At 40.7% G+C, this 22,468-nt stretch overlaps 1 protein-coding gene across 15 annotated transcripts in view; it reads right to left on the bottom strand.

Annotated features, from left to right (window-relative positions):
• Positions 1 to 10,357, bottom strand: part of TASP1 (taspase 1) — a 233,348-nt gene extending 222,991 nt beyond the window's left edge. For 6 of the 15 annotated variants that reach the window (XM_036418444.2, XM_036418435.2, XM_036418430.2 and 3 more), the window contains exon 1: positions 10,107 to 10,357. The gene's annotated coding sequence lies outside the window, so the exon portion shown is untranslated. Of the gene's footprint in view, positions 1 to 9,524 lie in introns of all 15 variants that reach the window. The other 9 variants (XR_004984368.2, XR_004984369.2, XM_036418439.2 and 6 more) reach the window with 4 other exon arrangements.
• Between the last annotated feature and the right edge of the window lie 12,111 nt (positions 10,358 to 22,468).

Here is a 22,468-nt window from a genome sequence, read left to right on the forward strand (position 1 = left end):
GGCCCGATACCCCCAGGAGTGGGCCTAAGCCGGCAGGTAGACACCCCAAGGGCTCCCAGGCTGCTAGAGTGATTGATGTCTGACCAACAGCTTAGGCCTGATACCCTGGGGAGTGTACCTAAGCCAGCAGGTGGAAATCCCCCAAAGGGTTTCAGATGCAGACCAGGCTGAGGGAGCTTCCGCAATGAGTGCACAAATTTTCATGCACCAGGTCTCTAGTCAGTAAATAAGTGGATTAAAAAGCTGTGGTACATGTACACCATGGAATAATACTTTGCAGCTGTAAAAAGGAAGGATCTCTTACCTCTGTGACAGCATGGATAAACATAAAGATTGTTATGCCAAGCAAAATAAGCCAATCAGAGTGAGACAAATATCACGTGACTTCACTTATATGTGAAATCTAATGAACAAAATAAGCCAAAACCGGTTTTGCTCAGTGGATAGAGCATCAGCCTTTGGACTGAAAGGTCCCAGGTTCGATTCCAGTCAAGGGAATGTACTTTGGTTGCGGTCACATCCCCAGGAGGGGGTGTGCAGAAGGCAGCTGATCAACGTTTCTAACTCTCTATCCCTCTCCTTTCCTCTCTGTAAAACAAAATAAACTGACAAACAAAATAAGTTGAGATATGGCTGCATTGAACAGACCTGGAAGATCTCAGAGGGAAGGGAGTTGGGAGGGAGATTAGGGAGAGATTAACCAAAGAACTTATATGCATATATGCATAGCCCATGGACGTACAATAGTGTGATGAAGGCCTGGGTGTGGGGTGGGACCTGGGTAGAGGGGGTCAGAGTTGAGAAAATGGGGGACAACTGTAATACTGTCAACAAATAATTTGTATCTTTAAAGTGATTTAGTTGCCTAGTCCAAAAAAGCAGTGTATGCAAAGTGTAGTCTGTATACCAGGGTTTGTCACCAGCCTGAATTAAATTATTTTAGTAATATATTAATTGATTTATATGTACATTTTTAATACATAATGTACAGCTTTGAATTTTTCTGTTTCCTCATGATTTTTATACTTATACTTTTATACAATTTTATCTGCTAAATCTAATAAAAACTTGAGCTTTTATTTATATCTCACATTCACATTTTCATATTTCAGTTTTGTTTGGGTTTTGCTTTTTGGTTTTGCTTTTGTATTTTGTAAAAGAAATGGTCGCAAATGAACTGAACATTTTTTTAAGCTGGTCCTTTACACCAGAGAGAGTCTGAGAAGCCCTGCAATATTTTATTTTAACTTACTTTAATTCTTCGTTAAAGAGTCCATTTAAATTTTTTTTATATGACATTTTATTTAAAGGACAAATGGTATATGCTGTCATATTAAAATGTTTACATATATTCATAAATACAGAGAATATTTTTATTTTACAAACGGGTGCTAAACTGATTAAATAAACAGTGAATTTAAATGCCTGTTTTTGGTTTTGCTTTGTGGTGGTGCCTGTCTTTCTAAAGATGAATTTTTCCCCCAAAGACTTCACAAGGATCTGCCTCAATTATCTTTACTGACTCTGGTTATTTCTCTGAGATAGGTTTCTATTTATTCATGTGTCAGTTGAATTTAAATGATCATGGTTCATCTGCCAGCCTATACAGGCCGTCATGTCTGACCTAGCCATGAAAGGAGCTTGGGCCAACTATTCTCCACAAAAACAGGTTGAGTAGAAACTCAGGCTTTGGAAAACTAAAAGCTTCAGTTAAAACACAAACACATCCAAGTAGTATGGGTTATTAATCTTCAAGCTACTCTGTCATCAGATGCATTTTTTCATAAATAAAAAACTAGAACATCAACATTTTATCATGAGTAAAGTTTGCAGTAATAGGCTTTTTAACATACATCTGTGAAAGATTTTAAAACATTGCTTCTGAAGCTTGTCTGAAAAAATTCAAATGTAGAAGATGAATTGATGTTATTTCCTGAGCAACCTACCATCCCTCAGAGATTCTCTGAAATATATTTATTTTGCAAACCATGTCATCTCAATAAACTTCTCCAAAAATGCTGGCCTCAAAGCTCTGCTGGACTGGGAAAAGAACTCAAGGATACAGGCTATCCAACACACAACTCTGGCCTTCAGCTCACAATGGTTACTGGAATGTTTTTAATTCAATTAGAAATGAAGCAACTTCTACTCCAACATCAGTTTTTGTTTAACTCAAAACCCATTAAAGGTCTGACCTACCTAATAAATAAAAAGTTCCAACAAATGACTAAAAAAAGACAAAAAAAAGGATAATGGGTAACTGCCAGTTAACAGAAAAATTATGCAACAGTTTAAACAGATCAAAAGATGCTAAAACTCACTCAAAAGAAAGATGCATAATTAAACTACACTGAAATACCTTTTTTTAACTTGGATTGGCAAATATCAAAAAGTAAGATACCATCTTTGTTTTGAGGGTATGAGAAACAGGAGTTCTCACACATTACTAGTGGCAGCATCCTATATAATAAAAGCCTAATATGCAAATTTTCCCCTCAGACAGTCGTTCGACGGAGAGACCAGGAGTTCAACCTCCGTTATGACATGCACTACCACAGGGGGCGGCACAGAACATGGCAGATGTTGGCGAAACTAAGCTGACTGCAGGCAGCAGTGGCGGCATTGCCAGTCCTGATAGGCCTTGATGAGAGGGATCACAGCAGGATGGTGGAGGTGAGTGGGTGGCACCAGGTGAAGGCTGGTGTGAAGGGGGCCCGGTTACCCCACCAATTGCCCGCAGACAGCAACCAGAGGTGATAGCAGGGGAGATGGCTACCACCCAGATCCCAGGTGCTGAGGGAGCCAGGCAAGAGTCCCAGGTCTGATCAATCACCCCGCAGACAGGATCACAGAGCTGGTGAGAGGACAGTGGCAGGCCAAGGCGAGGTGTCAGGCAGGGCTACGGAGCTGCAGGTGTGCAAGGCTAGGGGTATGAGCTGGGACCAGATCACTGTAGGCCACTCTGAGGGACCCTACTCATGCATAAATTCGTGCATTGGGCCTCTAGTAAAATAATATAACTTGCCCTAGCCCATTGGTCAGCAAACTGTGGCTTGCAAGCCACATGCGGCTCTTTGGCCACTTGAGTGTGGCTCTTCCACAAAATACCATGGCCTGGACGAGTCTATTTTAAAGAAGTGGCATTAGAATAAGTTTAAGTTTAAAAAATTTTGCTCCCAAAAGAAATTTCAATCACTGTACTGTTGATACTTGGCTCTGTTGACTAATGAGTTTGCCAACCACTGCCCTAGCTGGTTTGGCTCAGTGGATAGTGTCAGCTTGCCAACTAAAGAATCCCAGGTTCGATTTCAGTCAAGGATACATGCCCAGATTGCTGGCTCGATTCCCAGAGGGGGGCATGCAGGAGGCAGCTGATAAATAATTCTCTCTCATCGATGCTTTTCTCTCTCTCCCTCTCCTTTCCTCTCTGAAATCAATAAAAAAAATTTTAAAAAAGGAATCCTATCTAATAAAGAGGGAATATGTTAACTGACCATCACACCCTCACAAAGATGGTGGCACCCACAGCCAATAAGGAGGAAATATGCTAATTTACTGACCCACCCTCAAAGATGGCGGCACCCACACCCACAAGATGGTGGCACCCAGTCCCCTCAGTCATGCTGGGGTGGCAGGCACATGGTACAGCCAGGCCTGCCCCCAGGTGAACCCAGCCACTCCACATGCCTGTCTCTAGAGTCCCCCAGTCCCCTCATCCCCCCAGCCACCCTGGGCCGGCCCGAGGCACAGGCAAGCCTCGGATGGTGGCTGCACAGCTGCCCAGTGCCAGCCCAAGGTGCAGGCAAGCCTTGGATGGCAGCTGCCCAGCTTCCTAGGGTTGCCCACGGCTCAGGTAACCAGACTGGCCGAGGCTTGCGGTGCCAGCAGTGGCAGCAGCAGAGTGTGAAGGGGACATTGCCATCCCCTGATCGCTGGGTCACCTCCCACCCCTGAGGGCTGCTGGACTGTGAGCAGGGGCAGGCAGAGCTGAAGGACCCACCCACTCCAGTGCCTGAATTTTCATGCATTGGGCCTTTAGTTAATATATAAAATAAAATAATACAATTCAACAAGGACAAATTGGCAAAATTGAACAAAATTACAAATGTATACTGAAGAACTATCTATAATAGGAAAGACATAAACCAACAATATGTCTCATTGAAAATGGTTAAAAATAAAAGCAGCCATTGGGGGGGGGAAAAAAGAGAGAGAATGTTCTTAATATATAAATATGGAATGTCAGATCTTGAAGATGTTTTGGTAAGTAATATATATAACAGAATTATATGCTGTATAATATTCTGAGGGAGAGGAGAAAAAATAATATAGCTAAATATATACACACAAGTATAATTCTGGAAGAATATACCAAAAAATAGTATAATAGTATTTACCAGTATATTTGGATTGCTGATCCACAGAGGTAATATAAAAATGCTACTGTTCATCATTTTGTACTTTTCAATTTTAAACAATCTGAATATAGTAAAGAAATTTATTTATTTATAGGAACACAAGGTAATTAAGTCCAAGTTCAAAAATAGGACGAGCCTATGAGATCCCACTAAAAACTGCAGTAAGAGAGAAAACTCCTCAACATTTTTCCTAGGGAAAAATTTTTGTAGGGAACAAAAAATAAATAAATAAATAAATAAATAAATAAATAAAATAACATGGCCAATCAACAATACTTCTGGCCCAATAGGTCTTTTTTGTTTTTGTTTCCCTGAATCTTGAACTTTTGGGACCATACAAACTATAGGTAATTCAAATTAAAAATAAATCACAGTATTTGGTCTCTACACTTAAGACTAAAGAGTAAATATTAAATCATGACCATAGATTAGCATCAAAAATCCTTGTGATGTTTTTATCACATTTGTAGTCATTATTACAAATCACTATTTAAAACTAATGAAGCATCCATCAATATAGTCACAAGAAAAATATCTAACAATTCCACAAACTTTTTAGGTAACAACCCATTACAAAAAGGTTTCCAATGTAAGGAGATGCATTAACATGTTACAGTTTCATAGAACAAAAAAACAAACAATTTTATAGACCCATTTTTATCATGCCTTTCTTTATTTATTAATATGTCTGAATATAGACATTTTGCAACTTTCTACCAATGATGATATTAAAATTAGTTTTATTATTTCTAAAAAACACTGGTAACTTGTCCATCCTCTGCAACAGTTGCTTAAAAAATTAAACATAAACTTAGCGTATGACCGAGCCACTCAACTCCTATAGAGTATATCCACACAAAATTTTGTACAGGGATGTTACAAAATTAGAGGAGAATTATTCATAAAAGGCAAAAGTGAAAACAACAGAAATGTCCATAAACTGGTGATGGTTAAAAATGATATATTCATACAATAGAACATTACTCAGCCATTAAAAAGAATGAAGTGTGGCATTATAAACTTTGGAAATAATGAAAAAAAATCAGACACAAAAGGCCACATGTTGTATGTTTTCATTTACATGAAATGTCTACCATAGGCAAATATAAAGAGACAGTAAATAGATTAGTGGTTGCCTAGAACTAGAAGAATGGAGTGGATTAGGGAAGGATTGCTAACAGGGGCATGATTTCCCTTGGGGGCAATAAAGTGTTCCAAAATTGATTGTGGCAATGGCTGCACAATTCTAAATATTCTAAATACTACTGAATTATACACTCTAAGTGGGTAAATTATATGACAAATAAATCCTATCTTAATAAAGCTGTTTGGGAATTAAAAAAAACTTCTTGCTTCCCATAAATTATTTCCTTACCCATAAGATGTATATTTTCCAAATTACCAAACCTCATAGCCTTTTTTTTTTTTTAATCCTCTGCTTGTTACCTCTGTTTCTCAAGGTACCCTGCTCTTCTTGGCAAGCACTCCAATCAACAGTGCTAGCTAGCTCTTCAAGACCCCTGATGCCTCCCAACTTTGTCTTTTCACATGACTGGCAGGTGGACCTATTCTCAAATGTCTCCTTCAGCAATTTTATCTACCACCAACCTTTCAAACTATTTTCTTAGTAAACCATTTGATTCCTAACTCTTTACCTTCTGTCTCTTGAGCTCTAGCCACAAGTGTGGATAGTTCAACCTGGATCACCCTCACTCTTAGCCTGCCCTAAACAAATTCATCTCTCCCCAGAAACCTAGGTCTTTTCACATTACTCCTTATTTTTCTTAATAGCACCATCCTTTTCTAAATCAACTTGAAGTCGTCTTCAACGGCACCCAGTTTCCAAATCCTACTGATTTCTCCCTCAAGCATTTAACTTTCCTTACTGCCTTGACCCCTTGTTCAGCTCACATACCTCTTAGCAAAAATGTTACAAAAAGCATTTTAACTTTTCTCAAGTCCAGGCTAACATAAAACATCCATCCACAAAAAGCTGCAAAAATAAATCTCATAAAGAACAGCTCCAATAAAAACAAATAGCATGCCAAAAGACATGAGCAGACAATTCATAAAAGAGGAAATATAAACTAGATCCCAATATTAAGGAAAGAATGGTCAAAGAAATACAAACAAAAATGAAATATTTCGAACTAGCACTGTAATTGCCACCATAAACTGATGTAACCATTTTAAAAAAGCATTTGTCAGTATCAAGAACCTTAAAATGTAAAATTTGTATATACTATCTTTCCAGAGATACTCTGTGCATACACTAGTCTAAACATGCACAAGTAACAGTATCATGGATACATCTAAGGAGAGCTAGGAGATTGAGAGGAAAGGATAAAAGGGAAACTTGAATTTTTTCCTAATAACCTTTTGTATTTGAACCTTTTTTTAACTAGGTATTATACTACAAAGAGAATATATAATTAGCCATCTCTGAGACCACGATGAATGTAATTAACCTGATTATCAAGGCCAGGAGAGAACCTCAGAATAAAACATTGCTTTTGCTTCAGGGACATTCATGGCATTGATTTAAGGTCTAAATGTTGACCCCATTTCTCTCAAAGATTGTTTTATTTTCCTACTGCATGTGATGACACTATTTTTTCCCCTTTAACCCACTTAGAAAACTACCACATGTTCTGTTTGCCCCTTATGTTGAAGTTTTTGCTCTAGATTTACTTAGTCTTTTAGAAGCATTTGAAAAAGGAAATTGTGAAATCCATCTTACAGAAAAAAGCTTTTACAGAAATCCAGCCCTGAAGCTATAGCTGAATAAAGAAAAGTTTTGTTGTTCTTACCATCATGATGACACTGAAGGTTTAATACCCCATTAAGTAAGCTCCAAAGCATACTTATTTCATCTTTGACCCAGTAATTCCACTTCTGAGAACACTTTCTACCAAAATAACTTCAAATACAGAAAATGTTTTATGCCTTTAATGTTGTGTTTAACACAGGATAATTAAAAAAAGAGCGAGAGTGAGCTAAATGTCCAACATAGAGAAATGCCTAAAATAAGAATAACCTATACACTCAGTGGACAGATTATTATGATCTCTGAATGTATAATAATCTGGCCAGTCAGTACATATCCTATATAATAAAAAGCTAATATGCAAATTGTCCCCTCAATCAGGAGTTTGACCAGCAGGCAGGCAGGCAGGTCAACCACTCATCTCCCCTCCCCCCTGGCCAGGCTGGCCAGACCCCACCCATGCACACGAATTCATGCACCAGGCCATACACACACACACACACACACACACACACACACACACACACACTGAGTGGCCAGATATCATAATCTGAACACTCAGTGTATATTATGGTCAGTTGGTTTTTGACAAGGGTGCTAAGGACATTCAATGGGGAAAGGCCAGAGTATTCAATAAATAGTTCTGGGACACTTAGATAGCTACATGCAAAAGGATGAATCTGGATGCCTGCCTTACACCATATATAGACCTTAACTCTACATATATCAAGACCTAAATGCAAAAGGTGAAACTATAAGACTCTCAGGTAAAAAAAAGAGAAGTCTTCATAATCTTAAATTTGGCAATGGTTTCAGATATGACACGAAAAGCACAAGCAACCAAAAACTATAAAGTGAACTTAACAAAAATTTTGCACTTAAAGTGAAAAGAAACTCCCCAAAATGGAGAAAATGGGAAGGAAAAGATTACAAATTGTGTATCTGATAAGGGTCTTACCTGAACTATGTAAAGAGCCCATACAACTTTAAAATAAGTTTTTAAAATTTTCAGGGGAACAAAGGAGAAAGAATTGTAATAATCTGAGCAATATTTTTTTAATTAAAAAAAGTTTTTATTTTAAAAAGGGCAAAGTAATAAAACTGACATTTCTCCAAAGATTTGCAAAAGGCCAAGAAGGAAAAAGATGCTTAACATTTTCAGCCATCCAGAAAATGCAAATCAACCACAATGACATGTGATTTCACAACCAATGGCAGCAATCATAAAGATAAGTATTAACAAGGATAATGAGAAATCTGCACACTCATATCCTGCTGGTGCAGGCCACTTTGGAAAACATGGCAGTTACTTAAAAAGAATTACTATATGACCCAGCAACTTTTTCTAGATATACACACAACTGAAAACATTCGTCCACACAAACACTTGTACACGGATGTTTATAAAATAAAAGTATTCATAATAGCCAAAAAGGGAAACAACCCATGTCCATCAACAAAATGTGGCATTTTCATATAATGGAATATTAGTCAGCCATATAAAGGAATGTAGTAATAACACATAACACACGGATTAACCTTGAAAGCATCAAGCTAAGTGAAAGAAGCCAGACACAAAACGACGCATATTATATGGTTCCATTAACATGAAATATCCAGAATAGAAAAATCTACAGACACAAAAAGTAGATTAATGGATGCCAGGGACTGAAGAACCAAAAGGAGTGTCTATAACAGGTACAAAGTTTCTTTTAGAGGCGATAAAAATTTCCTGGAATTAGATAATGGTGATAGTGCTGGAAAAATTAAATTTACAATTTAAAAGAATGGGTGTTATGGTATGTGAATTGTACCTCAGAAAAAAACACATCTATCCATATCACGGATGCAATGTACAAAAATTACGCTTTCTAGTTACAAAGTCCTTCCTAGGAATAGATTAATTGTAAGACCTCCCCCTGGATAAATCCAAGGATGCTCTTTACAATGTAGCTTTTTTTTCCCCAAAAATATTTTTGATCTGTGCTTGATTGAATCTGCATGAATGAGTGAATATATATGGTCAACTGTAATCCTATTTTACATGGATACACTATGATCATAAGTAGGTGAAGAATATGCTATGGAAATTACAAAAAAAAAAAAAAAAAAAAAAAAAAAAAAAAAAAAAGCTGGGTTGGTGGAACTATAGGTGATCTCTTAAAATAGTTTTGCATATCCCAGATTTCCTTTAATAAGCATGCACCATTTCTTAGAAGTGGAGGGAGGAAAGCTTTATTTAAAACAAGGGGAAAAAAAGGAAATCATTAAACTCCTGAGCATATAAAAATTCCTTAGCTAAATATTGAAGGATTTCGGTCACATGGTCCCCAAAATACCTTTCATTCCCTCCCCTAACTGAGGCCAGTGCAGTGGAACTTTCTCCTTCCGGAAACACGATGCCCTCTCCTTCCAGGGCACCTCCAGCTCCACTTCTCCACCCTCCTCTCCAAAAGCTGCTCCTCCTCCTTCTCGGTCCTTTCCCGGTCCTCTTCCTCCGACCGAGCGGTCAATGCTCAGGTCCTGCGGCCTCTAACCAGGCCTGGATCACACGCGGGGCCAGAGCGCGCACCCTCGGCTCTCCTGCGAGCCTCCGACTTGGAGAAACCCGCAGCCGAAGACCGCAAAGCGGGCGGAGGACAGCGAGGCCTCCCGCACACAGACACTCCCCTGCCGGCGAGGGCATGCGGCCGCCACGCGGGAGCCACGGCTGGGGAGGTCCCGCGCGGGCCCCACGCGCGACCGAGGAAACGAGGAGCGTCCCGGGGCCGCTCCGTCACCCCCTCCCAGGCCGGGGGCATCCTGCGCACCGCCCCCTCCCGGCCCCGGAGAGGAAGGTCCCGGCGGCGGCGAGGGAGAGGCAGTGGCAGCGGCAGCGGCAGCGGCAGCCGCGCGGACAGCGTGGGAAGAAGGACACTCACCCGCATCAGCCCCGAGCCCTCACAGCACCGGAAATAGTTACCAGCCCGTTGCCACGGTGAGGAAGCGGGGCTGACGTCCGGCCCTCCCATTGGCGCTGAGCTGTATCACGTGGCCGGAAGCATACGCTCCCCGCGCTGCTCTAACTGCACCCTCAGCTCCAGAGCGTTGCACCTGGCCGCCTAGGTGCCTTGGGGACGGGCACCCGGGTCCTCGTTCTGTCCTGAGTGGCGCCATTGCTTGCATCTCTTCAACCCACCCCTTAAGGAGCCCGCAGGATGTGACTGCATCTCATTGGAGTGGTTGGATGGCTAGCGATGTGAGAGGAGACAAAATTAAAGTAGCCACCATTTAGAGAACTGTCCCTTAGGGGCTTAAGTTTATTACATTCTTGCAATATACAGGAGGGAAAACCGGGGTTCTCCCTGGATTGCATGTGGGAGGTGGGAGCCAGCCTTGCCCTGGAGAGAACGAAAGTGTGGGTGGCCTTTCTTTTACCATCTAGCAACATAATGTAATCCCTTTAATGTTTCCTTGTAACCATTAACAAGAATCCTATGTAGCCACTTGTAAACCTGCCTTGGAAAGCAGATGGAAAGGAATAAGGTAGTTCTCCAGGTATGGTCCCCAGACCAGCAACTTCAGCATTACCTGGGCTCAAATACTTAAGCCTCTCTTCAGACTTAATGAATCAGAAACTTAGGGTGTGAGGCCCAACAATGTGTTGTGTTGTTTTATTTTGTTGTTGTTAATCCTCACTGGAGGAGTCTTTTCCATTGATTTTAGATAGAGTGGAAGAAAGTGGAAGAGACAAATATTGATGTGAGAGAGACACATGGATCAGTTGCCTCCCACATGCTCCCACAGACCCGACTAGGGGATTGAACCTGCAACCCAGATACCTGCCCTTGACTAGGAATTCAACCTGCAACCCTTCAGTGTGTGGGCTGACATTCTAACCATTGAGCCACCCCAACATTATGTCTTAATAAGCCCTCTAAGTGACTCTGGTGCTTCTAAAATTTGAGAACCACAGAACTTAAGGTACTTTCTTTGTAGCCTACTTGTAGATGTGGGATGGGAAGGATGATGGAAGGAGCTCTTCAGAAGAGAGAAGAGCAACGAAGAATTTGTGCATCCATCAATCAAGAAAAAAAGTCAGAAAGGCAGTTTTGGACAAGTGTGGGAATGAGACCCTAGAACTGATTCCCATTCTGGTATTCCTAGATAAAAATGTGTGTAAATTATATGGGAAAGATTTCTCAACTGCTAGTAATCTCAAATTCATTTTAATAACTTACATATTATGCAATGTATTGTATTTTTCTCTGTGGTCAAAAGTAAAAGTGTAGAAAACAATATGGAGTTTCCTCAAAGAATTAAAAATAGATCTATCATATAATCCAGCAATGCCACTTCTGGGTATATACCCAAGAAAATGAAAATAGGATTTTGATGAAATATATGCACTCCCATGTTTATCACAGCATTATTCACAATAACCAAGATATAGAAACTATCTAAATCTTCATCACTAGATAAATAGATTTTTTTTAAAGATGTGGTACATACACAATGGAATATTATTCAGCCTTGAGAATGGAGAATTTCCTTCTATTTGTGACAACATGGATCTACCTTAAGCACATTATGCTAAGTGAGATAAGTCAGAAAGAGAAAGAAAACTGTATGATATCACTTATATCCTATACTAGAGGCCTAGTGCATAAAATTCCATGCACTGGGGGTTCCCTCAGCCTAGCCTGTGCCCTCTCGCAATCCGGGACCCTGGAAGAATATCCTCTCACAGGCTCAGGCCTGCTTCCCTCAAGAAGCGGGCCTGAGCCAGCAGTCAGACAACCCTCTCACAGTCCTGGACCTCTCTCTCAATCCTTACTGTCTACCTGCAGTAGAGGTGGGAGAGGCTCTAGCCACTGCCGCTGTGCTCGCTAGCTGTGAGCCTGGCTTCTGGTTGAGCGACGATCTCCCTGTAGGAATGTACTGACCACCAGGGGGCAGCTCCTGCATTGAGCATCTGCCTCCTGGTGGTCAGTGTGCATCATAGTGACCTGTTGTTATTCAATTTGCATATTAGGCTTTTATTATATAGATAATAAAAGCCTAATATGCTAAGTGTCCAGTCTCCAGGTCAGTTGTTCAACCCATCAAAGCATAATATGCTAATGATATGCTAAGGCCCCTCCAACCACTCACTATGACATGCACTGACCACCAGGGCTAGAGGCTTCAACCTTTAGGTTAGCTTTCTGCTAGGATCCGGCTGATCAGGACTGAGCAAGACAGGCCAGAAATGCGCTGGAGCCCTCCCACGGTCCCTCCACTGCTGGCCAACCAGCAATGTCCCTCCCAGCCCCAATTGTGCACAAGTAGAGTCCCTCAGCCTGGCCTGCTGAGATCCCTTGGGATATGTCAGAGAGCCAATTTAGGCCCGATCCCACAGGCCAGGCCAAGGGACCCCACTAGTGCACGAATTTGTTCACCAGGTCTCTAGTATAAAATATAGAAAGTTAAATCTGAAAAAAAACAAAACAGTAAAGTGGTGGTTGCCAGGGAATGAAAGAGATAAAATGAATGGTGTTCAAGGGTGAAAATTTATAATGAGTAGTAAATAAGCCATAAAGAGCTAATCCACAGTAAAATCAATATAGGCAATAATATTGAACTATAATTATGTAATGTTATAAATATCACATTCTTTTTTTCTTTCATAATTTTTAAAACTTGACCAAGACAAATCAAAGATTATTTAACTCTCATTTCAAGCTTTGATATCAACAAACACATTGTCTTCTGAGCCCTGACAAAGACTAGCCATCTCAGTAGCCATCTCTGTTTTTATACATGTAGTCTGTCTGTTCATCTATCTGTCTCTCTATGAATTATCTGGCCATCCGTGTCATCATCCCTGATTCATATGGCCATAAAAATGTTTCCTGAGCAGCAAACCATCTTGCCCATTTGTGGATGTTTAGTGCCTTTCTCCACATTTGCCTACCATAACTTATTTTAATATGTAACATTTCCTTACTCATAAGCTTGTTGTGAAGATTAAATGAAACTTACTGAATCAAACCAGTGTTAGCATCTCAACTGACTTTCTCTGACCACTGTTTTATTTTCTTTTCAGCTTTATTGAGGTATATGTAGTACATAAAAATGCACATATTTAATGTATCCATTTTGCTGAGTTTGACACATGCATACACCTTTGATACTGTTTTCACAAGGTAATAAAAATATCCATAATATGCAAAAGATTTCTTGTGTCCCTTTGTTATTTATTTGAAGGGTATGGGGGAAGGTAAGAAAACTTAATGTGAGATCTACCTTCTCAACAAAATTTTCAGTGCACACATTTTGTATAACTTAGATTGTTTGAAGAATACTTCCGCATTTTCTCTCTTCTCAACCCCTGGAAACCACCATTCTATTATCTGATTCTGTGAGTTTAACTATTTTAATGCCTCATATAAGTGGAATCATACAGTATTTATCCTTCTATTACTGGTTCATTTCACTTAGTGTAATATCCTCTATATCACAAAGGTCAGGATTTCCTTTATATATAAAGGATATATATATATAATATTATATATCTATATCTATATCTATATATCTATATATCTATATCTATATATCTATATATCTATATAATTGATTTCAGAGAGAAATATCAATGATGACAATCATTGATCAGCTGCCTCCCCTCCTATACACCCCCTACTGGGGATTGAGTCCGCAATCATAAGGTGACCTCCTGGTTCAATCACTGAGCCACACCTGCAAGCGCTTTCCTTTTTTTATGTTTGACTAATATTTTCTCATATGTATACTAGTATACCACATTTTCTTTACCCATTCATCTGTCAGCAGATAGTTACATTCCATATCTTGGCTATTGTGAATAATTCTTCAATGAACATGGGAATGAAGCTATCTCTTCCAGATCTTAATTTTAATACTTTTGGATAAATATTCAGGAATGAGATTGCTGGATCATCACATTCCCCTTCTAGTCTTCTCTGATCCCCTCCTTGCTTTATCTCTGTCTGCAGCACATAGCTCCAACTAATACTCTATAATTTTTTCCTATTTATGTTGATTATTGACCATCTCTTCTCAATGGTCAGCTTCATGAGTAAAGGGACTTTATATTTTTATATATTTTTAATTGATATTTTTATGGAGAGGATGGGAGAGGGATTGAGAGCAACATCGATGAGAGAGAAACATCAATCAGCTGCACCCCTTACTGGGAAGGTGCCTGCAACCAAGGCTCATGCCCTTGACTGGAATCGAACTTAGGAACCTTGAGTTTGCAGGCCGGCGCTCTATCCACCAAGCCAAACCAGATAGGGCGAGTAAAGGGACTTTAAAAGGAAAAAAAAAATTTTTTTTTACTGATATTTAACATAAAAGCATAGATTGATGGCTCTACAAAGTGAATATACTGCATAATCACTCAGACCAAGTTGAAAGAAATCACAACCACTCCCCAAGGTTTTGAACTTTATGTAAAGGGCATTTTACAGTACAAACTCTATTATGTCCATCGACATCATGCTTTGAGATTAGTCCATATTGTATGTTTATTCTCACAGCTCTGCGGTATTTCAGTACGTGACCATTTATTTATCCATTCCACTGTTGATAGTCATTTGGGCACTTTCCACTTGGGCTTGTTACGGGATGAATTGTGTTCCCAAAAAAAGATACATTGAAACACTAACCACTGGCACCAGTGAATGTGATCTTATTTGGAAACAGGGTCTTTGCAGATGTAATCAAGCCAAGATAAGGTCACTAGAGTGAGACCTAGTCCAATATGACTGGTATCCTTATAAGAAGAAGAAAATGTGGGCATAGGTACAGACTTACACACAACGAGGAAACACCATTTGATGACAAGGGCAGAGATTAGAGTGATGCAGTCAAAGGCCACCACCAGAGGCTAGGAGAGGACTAGACCTGAAGGCCTGAGCATGGCCCTGCTGACACTTTGATTTTGAACTTCTTCTAGTCCTGACTGTGCTCTCAGTGGTTAGAGCATCTGCTCACACAACAGAAGGTCTTGGATTCGATTTTCAGTCAAGGGCACATACCTGGGTTGCAGGTTTGACCCCCAGCCTGGGTCAGACAGGCTGGTGCGGGAGGCAACACAATCTATGTATCTCTCTCACAATGATGTTTTTCTCCCTCTCCCCATCCCTTCCTTTCATTCTATCTAAAACTCAGTGGAAAAAAATATATCCAAAGGGTGAGGATTAACAACAACAAAAAAGATAATCTTTCTCCAGAACTGTGAGAATAGATTTCTCTTTGTTTAACCACCCACTTTGTCGTACTTTATTAAGGCAATCCTAAGAAACAAATCCAGGGCCATTACAGAGAGTACTTCTACCACCCTTTTAGTACATGTCTTTTGCTCTATCCATGCACACATTTTTTTACGCGGAGAGTTCTAAGGTTGACTGAACTCAGCTGCTGTTTTCACTCATGTAGTTGTAGCTACATGGCAGCTGGGGCTAGAGTAACCTGAAAGCTTCTGCACACACATGTGTGATGCCTGGGCTGGTAGAGCTGGGACAGCTGGGCAATAATTGGACACCTTTCTCTCTCTCCATGAAGCCTCTCCATGCAACCTGAGCTTCCTCACAGCATGGAGGTCATAGTATAGTTGTGCAAGGAATTTTAGGGATAAAATAGGCAGGTTTACAGAGTCGTAGGAATAAAAAGGGTCCATGGGGGAGGAATGCGTAGGTGAGGGCTTGGAGCCACCAGAAGGCATACATTCACAGAAGAAAAAGAAGGAAAAAAAAAGTGCTACAGGGTAAGGGGAGAGGAAGACATCCATTCGCAGACGATAAGGAAAAGCCACAAGATATGGGGGGAAAGGAAACAAACTTTCATAGAGGATAGAGAGATGCTGACAACTGGGAGAAAGAGGAAAACCAATTTTCACAGGAGATAGAGAATGTTACAGATAAGGGGTAGAGAAAGAGGGGTCACCACATCGGGTTTTGGCTTTGAAGCTGATATTCTGCAAAAAGAATGACCGATTAGAAGGGAGTATCAAGAAACAAAGAACTGCAGCATTTATAAACCTTAGAAAAGGGGGCTTTGTGTGTTACTCCCCTTGAGACTCCCCTCCCTACGTGGGAGTTTGTATTTGCTTCCAATAAATTTTCACCCTTTTCATCTACTACCTTTTGCGTGTGGCTTCATTCTCTGAATCCATCTGGACAAGAACGCAGGAAAGAAATCATCCTTGCATCCTGCTCAGGAAAACAACCTGAATCAGTTGGACTTCTTGAACTCATAATCCCACTAAACGGCATAAAATGGAAGAAGGAAATTGGGAAACTTTCCTAAGAGTAGGGTACATGAAAGCTAGGCTCAGATGCCCATTGTTTGGGGTAAGCATGTCAAGCTTCTGGCCCGCGGGCCGAATGTCGCGTTTATTTGGCCCGTGTTAGCCTTTGGGTTTGATGTGCTTGGTCTTGGGCCATGGTCAGCAAACTGCGGTTCTCAGCCACATGCAGCTCTTTGGCCCCCTGAGTGTGGCTCTTCCACAAAATACCATGGCCTGGGAGCGTCTATTTTGAAGACATGGCCTTAAAAAAAAAGTTTAAGTTGAAAAAATTTGGCTCTCAAAAGAAACTTCAATAATATTGTTGATATTTGGCTCTGTTGACTAAAGAGTTTGCTGACCAAGGTGCTTTGGTGTAAGTTTGCCTAAAATAAAAGGACCAGTCAGGATCCTGCCCACTTCTATACTTTTCTTAATATCTGCCTAAATTACATTGTTTGTTTCTGTGAATTTAATGCAGTCTTAGCAAACCTAAAGCATATCCTTTATTTGGAATTATTAACACTTATTATTTTATGCAGTTTAGAACCAAAAACATTTCTCCATCCTTTAAAATGCTTACAAAGAAGAGTGCACCTGACAGTATTGGGAAGAACAATGGTTCTTTTAAGCATGAAGATGACACTAAAGAAATTTGCATACAGTACTAAACTACAGAAGTTTCTTTTTTTTTTTTACCACTTATTAAGGAAATTTTCGAAGATATACAAAAGTAGAGAGGATAGTATAATGGAATTCCTTATGCGAATTGTCAGTTAATCTAGTTTACCTGGGTTTATTCTGGTTACTCACACTTTGCTCTCAGATATCTCTGGTATTTCTGCTACATCTCCATGGCTACCGCTGCTTTCATCTCTGGTTGGCAGCTTCCCGGTGTTCTTTCCGGCCCAGGTAGAGATGCTGCAGTACCTTACTCAACCTTAATGCCCAAGAAGCATAGCCTGGAAGTTAATACACACCCAGGAGCAACCTGCAACCAAAGAAGGGTGTAAGTGTTCCAGCCTTCTGTCCTGCAGAAAGGTATCTTTTAAACTTCTTTGTGTTCTTGGGGTACCAAGTCCTGAGTTGCCTGCAGTAGCAATTGATGAAGCTACTACACATTGGCTTTTCCTCCTCCCTATTTTGTTCTTTATTGTCGCCATCTGCAGCTCCTCTCCCACCCCCACCCCCCTTTGTTGTCTACAACCACCTTTCAAAAAGCTTCCTGCAGTGCCCTGGCCAGGTGGCTCAGTTGGTTGGAGTATTAGTCCCATACACCAAAAGGATGCAGGTTCAACTCCCCGTCAGGGCACATACCTAGTAGGCTGCAGATTCGATCACAGTCAGGACACACACACAGGAGGCAACTGATCAATCAATGTTTCTGTTCCCTCCCCTAGAAAAAAATTAATAATAATAATAATAAAAGCATCCTCAGGTGAAGGGTTTTTTTTAAAAAAAAAAAAAAGCTTCATAGAATAGTGAAGATCTGGGGTGGGGTCAGGAGTCTGGGGTGGGATCAGGGGTAGGCTAGAAGGGGTCGATGGGGAGGGAATATATGTAACACCTTCAACAGAAAAGTTTTGTTTTGTTTTTTTAAAGCTTTCTGCACCTAAGTTCCTGTCTCAGGGTCTGTATTCAGGGGGATCCAAACTAAGACTAGCACACTTTATTCAGTCATATCTTTTGATTACTATCAAAGTTGAATATTCATGTACATGAGGCTCATTTTACAGACAGTGTTCAAAAAAATGTTTTTCAAGATGCTGACCAATGTGGTTAATGGCTGTAGGGAAATTAGGAGCAGCATAATTCTGTTTTTCTATAAAAATTAAGTGTAGCTTTCTCTTCCAATATCCTTGCTTAGCTAAAAAGGAGGAAGGAAGGAAGGAAGGAAGGAAGGAAGGAAGGAAGGAAGGAAGGAAGGAAGGAAGGAAGGAAAGAGAAGGAGGGAGGGAGAAAAGGAGGGAGGGAGGAGAGAGAAGGGAGAGGGAAGGGGGAGGAAATAGAAGAGCTTTTCTTTCTGACAGATTTTACTACAGAATTAAAGTGTGCTTTAGGCACTGATCATAAATAACTTCGCCAGCCCTATCTGAATTCTGAGCTTTACTTCCAAATCCCAGACTAGAGCTGTCTAACCCATGAGTACCCTTAGGATGTGTTAGCAAGTGAGTTGGCTGTCAGCACCTTGAGACCTGGGAGCACTCCCAGGCCCCCAGGGAAGCTGGGCCCAAGGGTCAGAGGACAGCACTAGTGTCTCTAATGGGAAACAGATGCTCCCAGCTGTCGCCTGCCATGGGCCTGCTCACCAACTGTTTGCAGCCCTGGCTCCTCCTGGACCAACCCAGCTGTATAAACACACTTTCATCCACAAGCTGGCTGTGGGGGCAGCCAACTGCTCCGTCTTCTTTTCTGCTAGAAGAGCCTGCCTATGTTGAATCCAAGGCTTAACTCATTAGAATAACAATTAAACAAAAGTGGATTCTTTTTTTCTTTTCCTTTCTTTGTAATTTCTAGCCTCTATTTTCTTTGCTATTAGCTGGTCTGGATTAGCCTGGGTGGCATTAGCTGATGGTTAATCTATTGAGGGTTGAGGGCAAAGGGAATCTGTTTAAAATAAGAAGGCTTGAAAGAGGTTGCGAGGCAGCGTTGGGAATCAGAACGTTTGGGTTCTAGCTGTAACTGTGTGTCCTTGAGAATATCACTTACCTTTTTGGGCTTCATTTTCCTTCATCTGTGAAATGAAGGTGTTAAGACTAGCTGATCTCTAAAGAGCTTTCCCATTACTAACATTTTAAACAATTTGTTATTTTCATGGCTCTTTACTATATCCTTTCATTTGAAAAACGTTTTCTGAACATCTACTTAGGTATGCAAGAGTCTGATCAGCACTTACAAAATATCACCACTAGAAGATTCCTTACAGAGCCCAGGCTGTGGTAGGCATCTGTTTTCTTTTCTCTCTTCGCCATCCCTTCCCAACCCCTGCACCCTGGTAATAATGTCCCTTGGACTATGGAGAGTGATCCCCCACCCCCACCCCATTTTATGTGGTTTTGTTGTACCTTTCAGCCAAAGTGTCCTGACCAACTGGCCCAGGTATGAGCATATAATCCACACCTCACTAATTACATACCATCCCTGGGGGTAAATCTAATCCCATGACTCATTCCAGGCCAATCCAAGTTTTCCCCTGAATTTCTGGAGAGAGAATGTGGGGTTAATAAATTGGAATGAGGTATAATCTGTGGCCATTCTTCTGTCCTGTTGCATGGAGAAAGTCCGTCTGAAGTTAGAAAAACTAAGACTAACACATGAAAAGAAGTAGAGTCAAGAAATGAGGAGAAATTTCAAACGATCTGGTTTGAAGCCCCCCTCCTTCTGGTTACCAATCTCTCTCTCTCTCTCTCTCTCTCTCTCTCTCTCTCTCTCTCTCTCTCTCTCTCTCTCTCTCTCTCTCTCAGTTTGAGATGGCTTTCTGTCCCTTCCAATCAAGAGTCCTGACTGACTAATAAATAGTCAAAATTGAATTTAAATACAATTCTCAGAGTGTTTGGGATTTGCCCAAGGTTACATGGCCAGTGAGTAGCAAAGCTGTGACTCAATTATAGATCTCCCAACTTCCAAACCAATTCTTTCCTCTTTTTGTGTGTTTCTTCCAATCTTTGTGATGAAAATTTTCAAGCACAGATAACTTAAAAAAAAAAATTAAAAAACAAGCACCCGTTTATCTACTACTTAGATTCTACCTTCTTACAAGGACATTTAGATGAACGATACGACATTCATTTAAATGTACTTGATTTATCACATATCTAGCCATTTTTCTATCCAGGCATAAACCAATATAATTTTTAAAAATGAAATTCAAGATAAATTGTGACCAGTTCTCTTTTTGTTTGCCATGCCTCAGCCTTCAGAGGGCTTGTGCATGTATGTGGGCCCCTCATGATACAGGATGGACCCAGGGAAGGCAGAGGAAGACCATTGGACTGTGAGTCAGGAGGCTCCATATATGAGTGGTGAGCCTAGAAGAGGCCCACAGTAAATAACAAAAAAACATAAGTGAATAAATAACTTTTGTTGGTGTTGAGTGTTCTGAAAGAAATAAAGTGGAGTCATGTCATCATGCATGCCTGTATGTCAGGGAAAACAGTATTAGATTTGCCCTCGGAAAGCCTCGTGGAAGAGGTGACTTGGATTATACCTCAGTGAAGAAAGGAGCCCAGATCTGGAGGAACAAGATCCAGGAAGAGGAAAGGCCAGGGCGAAAACCCCTGGGTGCTCTAGCAACAAAAAGGAGCTTGGCAAAGTCCCCTCCATCTCCTCCTCTCCACCATCATCAACATCCTCAGGCTGACGGGAAGTACATGCGATACACTTAATAGCTAGTTACTGCGGCTTCTAGGTGACTTGAGTTATGGTGTCTTGTTTGTAACTCTGTGAGCCAAATGGTATCTTAGTAACCCTGCCAGTCACTTTTTAGACAAAGAGATAAACAGCTCCAAGAGTATTTTGACACACAGAAGCCCATAAGCCTACAGAAACAAGCTGGTCTAAACCAGGAACATGTTGGTCTTTCACAATTCTGCTGGCCCAGAGAACAGGCTCAAGTTACATCCCAAACAACTCAGGGTTTCTTATGCTGCTCTTTTAACATTGTAATTGGCAGGCCCTGGGCCAAAAAAATTGTTAGTTTATCTTGTGTAAATGGCTTAAATATGTGTTTTAACATTAAAACGATCCAAAACCAACACTTTGCGTTGCTTTCAAGTGCCTTTTTGACCTGCCCTTGGTGGAAACCAGATTAATTTAAAAACTTGGTAAGTGAAATGTCTTCATCTTCTGAGGGGCCATTCTACCTTCCGTGGTTCCAGGATCATAAGGAGATGGGCCTCTTCACTTTCTTTTATTTTCAGTTATTTTCTACTTTAATTGTTAAGATATTTGTTCAGAAATGAGCCAGAGGCATATGCTTCAAGTTTTACTTTTATGGTTTCCTAACCATGCCATGAATAATGTCCAAAACATCAATATTAAACCAAATTAATACCATAACCGGTGAGGAGAACATTTGGATCTGGTATGTGGTCAACTGTATTTTCCTAGTCCAATTCTACAAGTATAATAGATTGGACTAGAAAAGTCCAAAATATCCCTAGAAACAACCAAATGGAATTTTTTTAAATGCAGAAATTATATAGACCATGGTCATTTAAAGCCATATTTACAACTGGAAAATTTTATTTCCTGGGAGCAAAGCCACATTTATTTTATGGTTTTAAAAATTTATCTTTATTGTTGTATTACAGATGTTTTACCCCTCCCCACCTCCCAGGAAGCCATATTTATTAAAGACAAATGCACCTCAAGTAAAGAGATGTCTCTTAGAATTCTCAAAATGTGAATTTTTGCACATACAGACATGGATGCATGGTGTCACTTCATAGCCTATTTCTATAATTGCAGAGCTGGAAGAAACTGTAGTGAACACTGTTGGGGCTCCACCTAGTTCCCCTCAAATTTCTTTGCCCATTTCAGTGCCCCTCTCTTGGCTTCTGTGCTTTTTGCTTATAATAGCCTGCCCTATTTGGAGGCCATCCTTTGGGCTGTTGCAGCCACTCTGTCCACTTTGCTGAGAGCTGCAAGTACTTAGGAGTTCATGTCCTTCTGGGGTGGCCTTTGGTACTGGAATGTAAGAACTCCAGGTCCCTTTCCTTGAGAAAGTACAAATTCTAAGGTACAGCTTGGACCCTAGAGCCTCCCTGTGGGTGCTCTGCCCTAGGTCACTCCTCTGCTGGCTTCTTTCTCTTCCCCATCATCTTGTCCCCTCCTCCTGTACCTGTATCCTCAGAAGTCCTGCCTTAGCATATAACATACGCACACATCCTTGTTTCAGGGTCTGCTTCTGAAGAACCCCATGTAAGGCCTGAGAGGAAGTGCCTCTGCTCTAATCCACTCGTTTTACAGATGATTAACCCAAACTATTATCTC

The sequence above is a fragment of the Pipistrellus kuhlii genome, unplaced genomic scaffold (genome assembly GCF_014108245.1).
Source record: "Pipistrellus kuhlii isolate mPipKuh1 unplaced genomic scaffold, mPipKuh1.p scaffold_m20_p_6, whole genome shotgun sequence".
In the NCBI taxonomy this organism is placed as follows: Eukaryota; Metazoa; Chordata; class Mammalia; order Chiroptera; family Vespertilionidae; genus Pipistrellus; species Pipistrellus kuhlii.